The sequence below is a fragment of the Lactuca virosa genome, chromosome 5 (genome assembly GCF_052849685.1).
Source record: "Lactuca virosa cultivar CGN04683 chromosome 5, Lactuca_virosa_CGN04683_v6, whole genome shotgun sequence".
Classification (NCBI taxonomy): domain Eukaryota; kingdom Viridiplantae; phylum Streptophyta; class Magnoliopsida; order Asterales; family Asteraceae; genus Lactuca; species Lactuca virosa.
The window spans coordinates 141,960,924-141,970,103 of NC_136430.1; positions in this window are offsets into that span (position 1 = coordinate 141,960,924).

Consider the following 9,180-nt stretch of genomic DNA (forward strand, 5'->3'; position numbering starts at 1 on the left):
GAGTTTGAAACACATGTTTGATAAAAAGGAATATGCGACAATGGAGATGGATGGAATTACTTAAAGATTATAATTGCAAGATTCATTATCATCCACGAAGAGAGAATGTGGTTTTTGAATCCTTGATTCGAAAGGAGAAACCAATCCAACTTACTTCCGCACAAATGGGGATCGTTAGTCAACTACCAGATTTAATCAGAGAAGATCAAAAAGAGGCTGAAAAACCTGATGTCACACCCCCAAACCAGAACGGCGGAAACGTTCGGGGGCGGAGAACGTCATGTACAGTATCATATCAAATGAATAGTAAAGAAAGTACACACAACCATCATATACATAATTGAAAAGTTTACATGATTGTAGTATTACATGTTTGCAAAAGTCAATTACAATATGATGTCCAGAAGATTAAACTAACGCCTGAGCGTAAGTCTTCAAAAGCAGTTGCTAACCTGGTTTAGCGATTTCCTGAGAATACAAGTTATTTCAAAGAAAAAGTGTCAACATTTAAGTTGGTGACTTCATAAGTAGTGTTTTGAGAAAATGGATGCAATTCGAAAGTTCACGTTCGTTTTCCAGAAAATCCGATATTTTCTTATGAGTGTATGAAATGAGTATGAATGATTGTTGTATAAATTGTATGTATTTGAACCAGGAAAATCCTATATTTTCCTAAAAGTGAAATGCAGTCTCAAATGACCAAGACCGTAACCTGTAAGCAACTATGACATGCTCAAAAGAATGATGTTGTAAATCGTTATTGTACAAAATGAATGTGTTTGAACCAGGAAAATCCTATATTTTCCTAAAAGTGAGGTGTAGTCTTGTATGAACCAAGACCATGAATGTAAGTAAATATGGCATACTTAAACTGGGAATGTATAGTTTTATTATTAAAATAAAACTAGTTGTGTTAGTGTTTATCCTGAATTCTGAACATGCTGATAATAACCTATAATATAGTTATTACCCCCCGAGCATGATTGAGTTATGTATTACTACGTGCATGAGTCATCGTTTCCGCGTGTTCTGAGTTCCTCATAACTATACTAGACGCAATACCTAATGTTGACATTTGTCACCCCGGGGACTATAGCTAACAGTCAGGGTGCGGAGTCGTCAGCCCCGTATAGATCTATACACACTTGTCACGCTCTCCCTCCAAGAGACTCTGGTTATAGGTGGGGACTTTCGTTTAGTACAAACAAAGCCATATGACATCACATGATTGCTAACAACAAGTTCACGAGTAATATGATGAAAAATCGTTTGTATGAAATGATTTCCTTTTCTACCGTGTTACAAAGGCGTAATGATGAGTTGAGTTTTCTTGTAAAAGCATGATGTTATAGTTGAAATGGTTACCCTTGATATGATGTAGTATGCAAACGTATAAATAAAACATATTTCTATTTATAAAACATATTGTATCCCAAGAGGGTAAAGTTGTGTTGTGAGGTGTTTTGCATGATAACAACTTCATATGATAATTAAAATAGCAATACGAAAAGTATAGCAAAAGATTGGTGTTTCATACGATTTTAACCGTGTGTTTACTTGTATTCCCCCCCCCCCCCTTAAAAGTGTTTCAAAAGCATTTAAAAAGCATTTAAAGTATGGTTGTAGGGGTACGAACTCACTTGATAGATTGAAGAAGGTGAGACAAAAACGGAGTCGAACTTCGACTTGAGAAAGCTGATTTCTCGGGATTCTCGGGAATCTCAGGAGTGTAAAACCTTCCTTCGGAACTTGGATGTGAAGACCGGGGCTTCGGGATGGCTTCGAGGGTTTAAACGCAGAGCTTCGGAACGAGAAAGAGAAGAAATGAGCACCTAAACCTGAAACCATGGGCTTCTATTTATAGCCCTATTTTTGGGCGCCACGACGTGGTCTTCTTCACGACGTCATGGTGTTGATCTTATCCTCTTCCATGGACGAGACGTTTGCTGACAACCCTGGCACCCATCAGTCACAGTACCACGTCGTGGGCTTCTGCACCACGTCGTGGTCTGCCTGACAGCCTCAGATTTTGTGTCGCAAATTTGTAAAATCCGTAACTTCCGCGTACGAGCTCTGTTTTCGACGTTCTATATATGCACGCGTAGGTGAGAATATACTCTACAACTTTCGTTTAGACTTCGTTGGCTAAATTTGACTTTATTTTTAATATTACATTTTTAACAGGCCGGGACAGGAAAAGTCCGTTAAAAATCCATAACTTCTTCATCCGATGTCCGTTTTCGTCAGACTTTTTACCGTTCTAATACCGTCGATGAGATCTTCGATTCTCCTTTAGGTCATGTTGGCAAAAAGTCGCTCGATCTCTATGTGAGTTTTTAGCTGTCTACTGCTATGTCCGAAACTTCGAAAAATCATAACTTCCTCATATGAAGTCAGATTTGGGCGTTCTTTTTATTTATGTTCACGGTTTTGGGATATCTATGACTTTCATTTAGACACCTAAGGTTGAAAAGTATTTTGTTGAAATTTCTTGTTTTAGGCTTAACAGTGTTTTACCGGTATTGTCGCGGATCTTCGATTGTTCATGACTTCTTCGTTATAACTCGGATTTTTGTGTTTCTTATATTTTTGGAAACCTTGTTACGATATATACCACTTAGTATACTCAATTATGGTTACTGAACAAATTTATTTTTGGCCTAATTTTGCTGGTGTTACAATATCCCCCCGTTAGAGAGAATTTCGTCCCGAAATTCGCATTTTGACTGGGACTTCAATCGTTGAGGAAAGATGTGTGTACTTCTGTTCCATTTGATCTTCTTGTTCTCTAGTGAATCCAGATCCTAGCGTGGGTGTTCCAGCGTATCTTCATTATCCTGTCTATTGTTTTGATCGGTAGAGGTCGTGTGGATTTGGGTTTATTTGTCTATGTTCATCTAAATGTTAGTATTGATTACTCGTAATACAGGTCGGCTTTGTCTTGAACTTCATGGTTGAATTCATACCTGGTCTGTCTATCATCGCCTTGTGTATACCATTCGCATACACACTTTGTAGTGATAGGTTAACCGTAATCATTCCTAGCCTCCGTGTTTGAACTTGACTCGTCGTACGTGTGCTATTCCTAAATAGTATGTCGGTAATACTTCGGGAAGGTTGCAAATGATATAGTACTCCTCACATGAGTGCTACGGGATTTTGAAACTAGGGACGGTTTGGGAGTTGTGTCGGGTTTGTCGTTACAAATCGATAGAGTTTCGTTAGCCAACGGTGAAAGTGAAGGGTCTCTTCATAGCACATGCAATTGGCATGGTGAAGACCAAGCCAATCCATTTGTAGTAGCTAATTGGGAACTTCTTATCGTAATAATTGTGAAGTCGATCAGGACACGTGTTTATTAGTGGGATAGTGCATTCTACATATGTGTTTTCAGTGCTTTTAGTCTATCTTTGTTATTATTACTATGAGGGTTTTGCTTAATGATTGGGGTGTTTGTTTGAGTAGATTTTTTTTTTAAATTTGTGACACACTGAACTCCTCTCCGCTCCTATTATCAAATGGAATGCACGTAAATGAGTTATCAAGGAGAAACGTACCCGAAATAACCGTGGGGTCTGCAATAGCCTCCTCTTGGCCCATTGCGAATACTCGGCCTCCTCCACCAGCATTCATGTTGTTTACCTTCGGGAAGTCCCTTCGGAAGTGCTCCGTTGCTCCGCACTCATAACAAGTACAGTCTACTCCCATATTTGCGGCTGGAGCGGCTGGTTGGGTTGGTTCCCTGCAGTAGCGGACGGTGTGTCCCTTACTGTTGCACCTAGTGCAATGCATTTCACGGCAGGGTCCGTGATGATGAAAGTTGCATTGGTTGCACTTAGGCTGGTTGCCGTTGTACGGACTTGTGGGTGTGGGGGTGGTAGGGTCATTAACAGCGTGAGCTGTCAATAACTGTTGCCCATAGAGGTGTCGAGCCATGAAATTGCGGTCGAGGATTAGGATTTTGGATCGGAGTCACTAAGGGTAGGTTATTGTCCTCGGGATCTGGGTCTGAGTCTTCTTGCATTTCTTCATCTGGAATCCGGCCATTGCGGCTATATTCATCCCAGTCCCAATTACATATTCCAAGGCATACCTGTATTGCACAACTCATCTTTAATACTTCTATATTGTTTTCATTACGATACTGACCCTGTTATATAATGTATGCATGTATACTTTATAAAAATTTCATTTTAAAAGTATAACTCTCACTCAGAGTGTTTTTTCCCAGTTGTGTTTATAGTTGTATATCAAAAATGGTTTTGATATACTTAGTTCACTATAAACAATGCTCTGATACCAATCTGTCACACCCCCAAACCTGAACGACGGAAACGTTCGGGGGCAGAGGACGTCATGTACAGTATCATAACAAATGAATAGTAAAGAAAGTACACACAACCATCATATACATAATTGAAAAGTTTACATGATTGTAGTATTACATGTTTGCAAAAGTCAATTACAATATGATGTCCAAAAGATTAAACTAACGCCTAAGCGTAAGTCTTCAAAAGCAGTTGCTAACCTGGTTTAGCGATTTCCTAAGAATACAAGTTATTTCAAAGAAAAAGTGTCAACATTTAAGTTGGTGAGTTCATAAGTAGTGTTTTGAGAAAATGTATGCCATTCGAAAGTTCACGTTCGTTTTCCAGAAAATCCGATATTTTCTTATGACTGTATGAAAAGAGTATGAATGATTGTTGTATGAATTGTATGTATTTGAACCAGGAAAATCCTATATTTTCCTAAAAGTGAAATGCAGTCTCAAATGACCAACACCGTAACCTGTAAGCAACTATGACATGCTCAAAAGAATGATGTTGTAAATCGTTATTGTACAAAATGAATGTATTTTAACTAGGAAAATCCTATATTTTCCTAAAAGTGAGGTGTAGTCTTATATGAACCAAGACCATGAATGTAAGTAAATATGCCATACTTAAACTGGGAATGTATAGTTTTATTATTAAAATAAAACTAGTTATGGTAGTGTTTATCCTGAATTCTGTATATGCTGATAATACCCTATAATATAGTTATTACCCCCCGAGCATGATTGAGTTATGTATTACTACGTGCATGAGTCATTGTTTCCGCGTGTTGTGAGTTCCTCATAACCATACTAGACACAGTACCTAATGTTGACATTTGTCACCCCGGGGACTGTAGCTAACAATCAGGGTGCGGAGTCGTCAGCCCCGTATAGATCTATACACACTTGTCACGCTCTCCCTCCAAGAGACTCTGGTTATAGGTGGGGACTTTCGTTTGGTACAAACAAAGCCATATGACATCACATGATTGCTAACAACAAGTTCACGAGTAATATGATGAAAAATCATTTGTATGAAATGATTTCCTTTTCTACCGTGTTACAAAGCTGTAATGATGAGTTGAGTTTTCTTATAAAAGAATCATGTTATAGTTGAAATGGTTACCCTTGATATGATGTAGTATGCAAACATATAAATAAAACATATTTCTATTTATAAAACATATTGTATCCCAAGAGGGTAAAGTTGTGTTTGTTGGGTTATGAGCATTCTAACACTCCTAAGTGTACATGCAACCCTAAATACCTTGGATCTATGTTTTCTCTATTATACATACAATTATGAACATCCAAGGTATTATCCTAATCTAGCATACGAAATAATAAATATAACAAGATAGAATACATACCTCTTTGATGTAGAATGTCTTCATGAAGCTTGAGTGCCTAGTGCCCCAAGTGTGACACCTCAAATGGTTCACACAACACCAAATACACTTGGAATAACTTGAGAGAAACTTGAACACTCCTTAAAATCGTCTAGCCCTCACACTCACACATTAGTGCACGATTTCTTGAGCCATGGGATTCTTTTATATGGTGGCTATTAGGGTTACACCATGTAACTCATAACTTTACCCATTCCTTATGCTCCATGGATTTTAACCTCCATGGAGTATCCATGGGTCACCCCATGGACTTAGTCCAACATAAGGAATCTTGGATCACAAGCCCACATATATAAGAATGAATGATTTACACAATCAACCCATATATTTAATTAGTCTCCTTTTGATCACTTAATTAATTCCAAATTAATTCTTGATCAATACTAATTAAATAACCTTATTAATATATTAGAACTTATAATATATTAACCAACCTTAAGTGTTATTTCTCTCATTATAGTCTATCCAAATGCATGATGCCATGCAACCCAAATGGACCATGTCTGGTCGGGTCAAGTCTTACCAATTATAGTTATGGACTTAGACATTAATCCAACAGTCTCCCACTTGGATAAGTCTAAAACTATTATTGCGTATGACTTCAGGAACCGATCAGCAATCGTAGCTCTCAAAAGCTTCTGTCGAACTCTGACCTTGTCGATGAACTCTGACCTTTGTCAATGACTTGTCCATTAGATAAGGGATCATATATTCCTCCATTCTAGATATCATATGGACTGAGACATGGATTATCAATCATTCTCTCTGTCCATTTGTTGTTTCCCGATTTCCGATTCATGATGACTGACTGATTGAACAAATCAAATCAGTCCTGGCTTGGCCAAGCACTCACATGTATCATCTTTAAATCATCGAGGGGCCCACAGATATCGCTTTTATCCCGAAGGTAAAAGGAATGGATAAACTTCGACTCATATGGCTTGTTCTACTACTTGTTGAATCATACACAAAGGCATGTTTTATAACATCGAGTTACCAATGCGTTTTCGTGCAATCAATGTATAACCAACTCATAGTAACAACTCATATCTCTAGGTTTGAAGAATATAAGATATTATCGTCTCATGATCACTCGTGATAAAATCCATGAAGTGATTCAAATGAGCGCGGGTTGAATCCAATACTCATAACTTATGAGCACTCATGAGTGTTGTAGCACCACTTTGTCCACCAACTTGGACCTCTACAAACCAACCCATGACAGTCTTGATTCATATCTACTTCCAACATATGACCGACTGTGGATGGTTTGAATAACTTAATCATTCAGGAAGAGCGACTTAGTTATTCTGGAAGTCAAAACATGCAAAGTGAAACACAAGAATAAATGAATCAAATATGGTATCAAACCCTATGAATATAAATAAACACTTTTATTTATCACCATACTGATTACTCATTATTCATTGTTTCAGTTTTATCAACTTTATACTTGAATTTAAAACAATAGTTGTCCCATGCTCCAAGCATGTACACTATGTTTTCTAAACAGTAGTCATGCCATACACCAAGTATGCATACTATGTTTGTCTATGATCTTTACTTTGTAAAATAGATCAATTGAACATCACTCCAATGATCCTCTTTTCACAGTCCCAAATCCTTACTGCAAATGCAAGAATTCCAAATTCATGCCATTTACTGAAATCTGTTAGATTCTAAACTTATATGCATTGATCCTCTTAATGATTATGCACGAAGTCAGAAAGACTTGACAACAATCATTACAGAGCATTCCAAAGGAGATCAGCTCCTTGGAAACATCCTTCTTTCATTAAGTTTCCTAATCTTACACAGATTGACTAATTTCTAACTTTGAAACATTTCCATATTCCATTTTGACTATCACTTCTGAACAAGAGTTGCCTCCTTATAGATTATGTCAATATGGTCCTTCCAGAATTAACATTATACTTCCAACTGTCCTTGAGCAACCAATCTTTGGTAAACCTTAGATTGTCCTCGACAATTGCTTAATCATTTTAGTCATATCCAATTCTAGACCTTTTCCCTTCATAATGCCCCAGGCATTTGGAAAATTTTAGAAAGGATGAATATAGCACATGTAATCGATCCTATATCCGAAGCATATGGGACACGATTCATGATGTCTCACATAAAGACTAAACCAGTCTTTTGCTATAATACTTCCATTTCAATTTGCCAAGTTCTCAAAATTCAGATTATGAAAAGGGATGTCGTAATCATAATCGAATTTTAGAACGCAAATAATGGACCCATATATAGAATTTCCTTATGTTGAGCCATTCCAACATGAAATTCATATATATATCCTTGATTAAATACGATTAAAATCTCAATCTAAGCTTTTAGAATTGAAATGAAGTATAATTTCCTCTCCCTTAATTATAGCAAAACAACTTTTTCAACCCCTGCAACCTCACGAATTGAAACTTTTGTTTTCTATAATTAACATTGCTAACTTGCAACCTTTGTCCTAATTATCATGCTCCCACTAACATGATGATTATTAGCATAACACTTATGCTCCCACTAGCTTTGACATGTACTCAGAAATCAGCTGACTTTCTTACCAAAGTTCAGATTTCTGATACTAGATTGTTTTGATAAAACTTTATCAAAATCATACACCTCTCTTAGATAGCTCACATGTATGTCTAAACAATTTTAGAACTATGAAAAGGGATGCCATAATCATAGTCTCAATTGTTTAGACCTTTGCCACTTCTCACAAGTCCATGTTAGTGTGCCGGTAAACCACACACGCTCCAGTAACGACTTTGAGAATGCAAATATCACAATTGCTATCTAGCTAAAATCTACTTAGTGAAAGTGTTTCCTCACCATCATTTTCATGAATCAGAGAGAAACCTTATGACACTTAGATTTAATAGTGTATGTGTTCTTATCCATGTGAATTTGTCAAAACCATAATCACAAGACAAGGTTAGTGACAAATCCAAACTCATATTGATTAAACTTGTGCAATCTTAAATTCTTGCCATTTGGCAGCTCAGGTGCCTGCCATTGCTTCCAAGTAGTTGTGCAACCAATTGAGAACTCTCAGAACTCCTATGCAAAGCCAACTTGAATAGGCACAAAAATTTCAACACGATAGGTTATAAACCTCAAGTCGTGTGCTAGTGAAGGACTTTAGGTTTTATTCTTGATTAAGTCTTGAAACTTTCAAGAGATTTAATACTCCCACTGTCCTCTTAACATATAAGACTCCCTTGTCAAATATTCAAGAGATAGTGCGGATTCTTTATCAAGACTAACACTTTACACAATTGGCCTAAGTTGGTCTCTGTTTTATCCAAAACATCACAACTTACCAATTTCAAATGTACAAGAGTAGATAACCTTTTACTCTTACATTTGACTAGTGTTAACAAACCCTCTTTAAGATATGTCACTCAAGTTACAATCTTGGAGTATGACTCTAAGAATTGT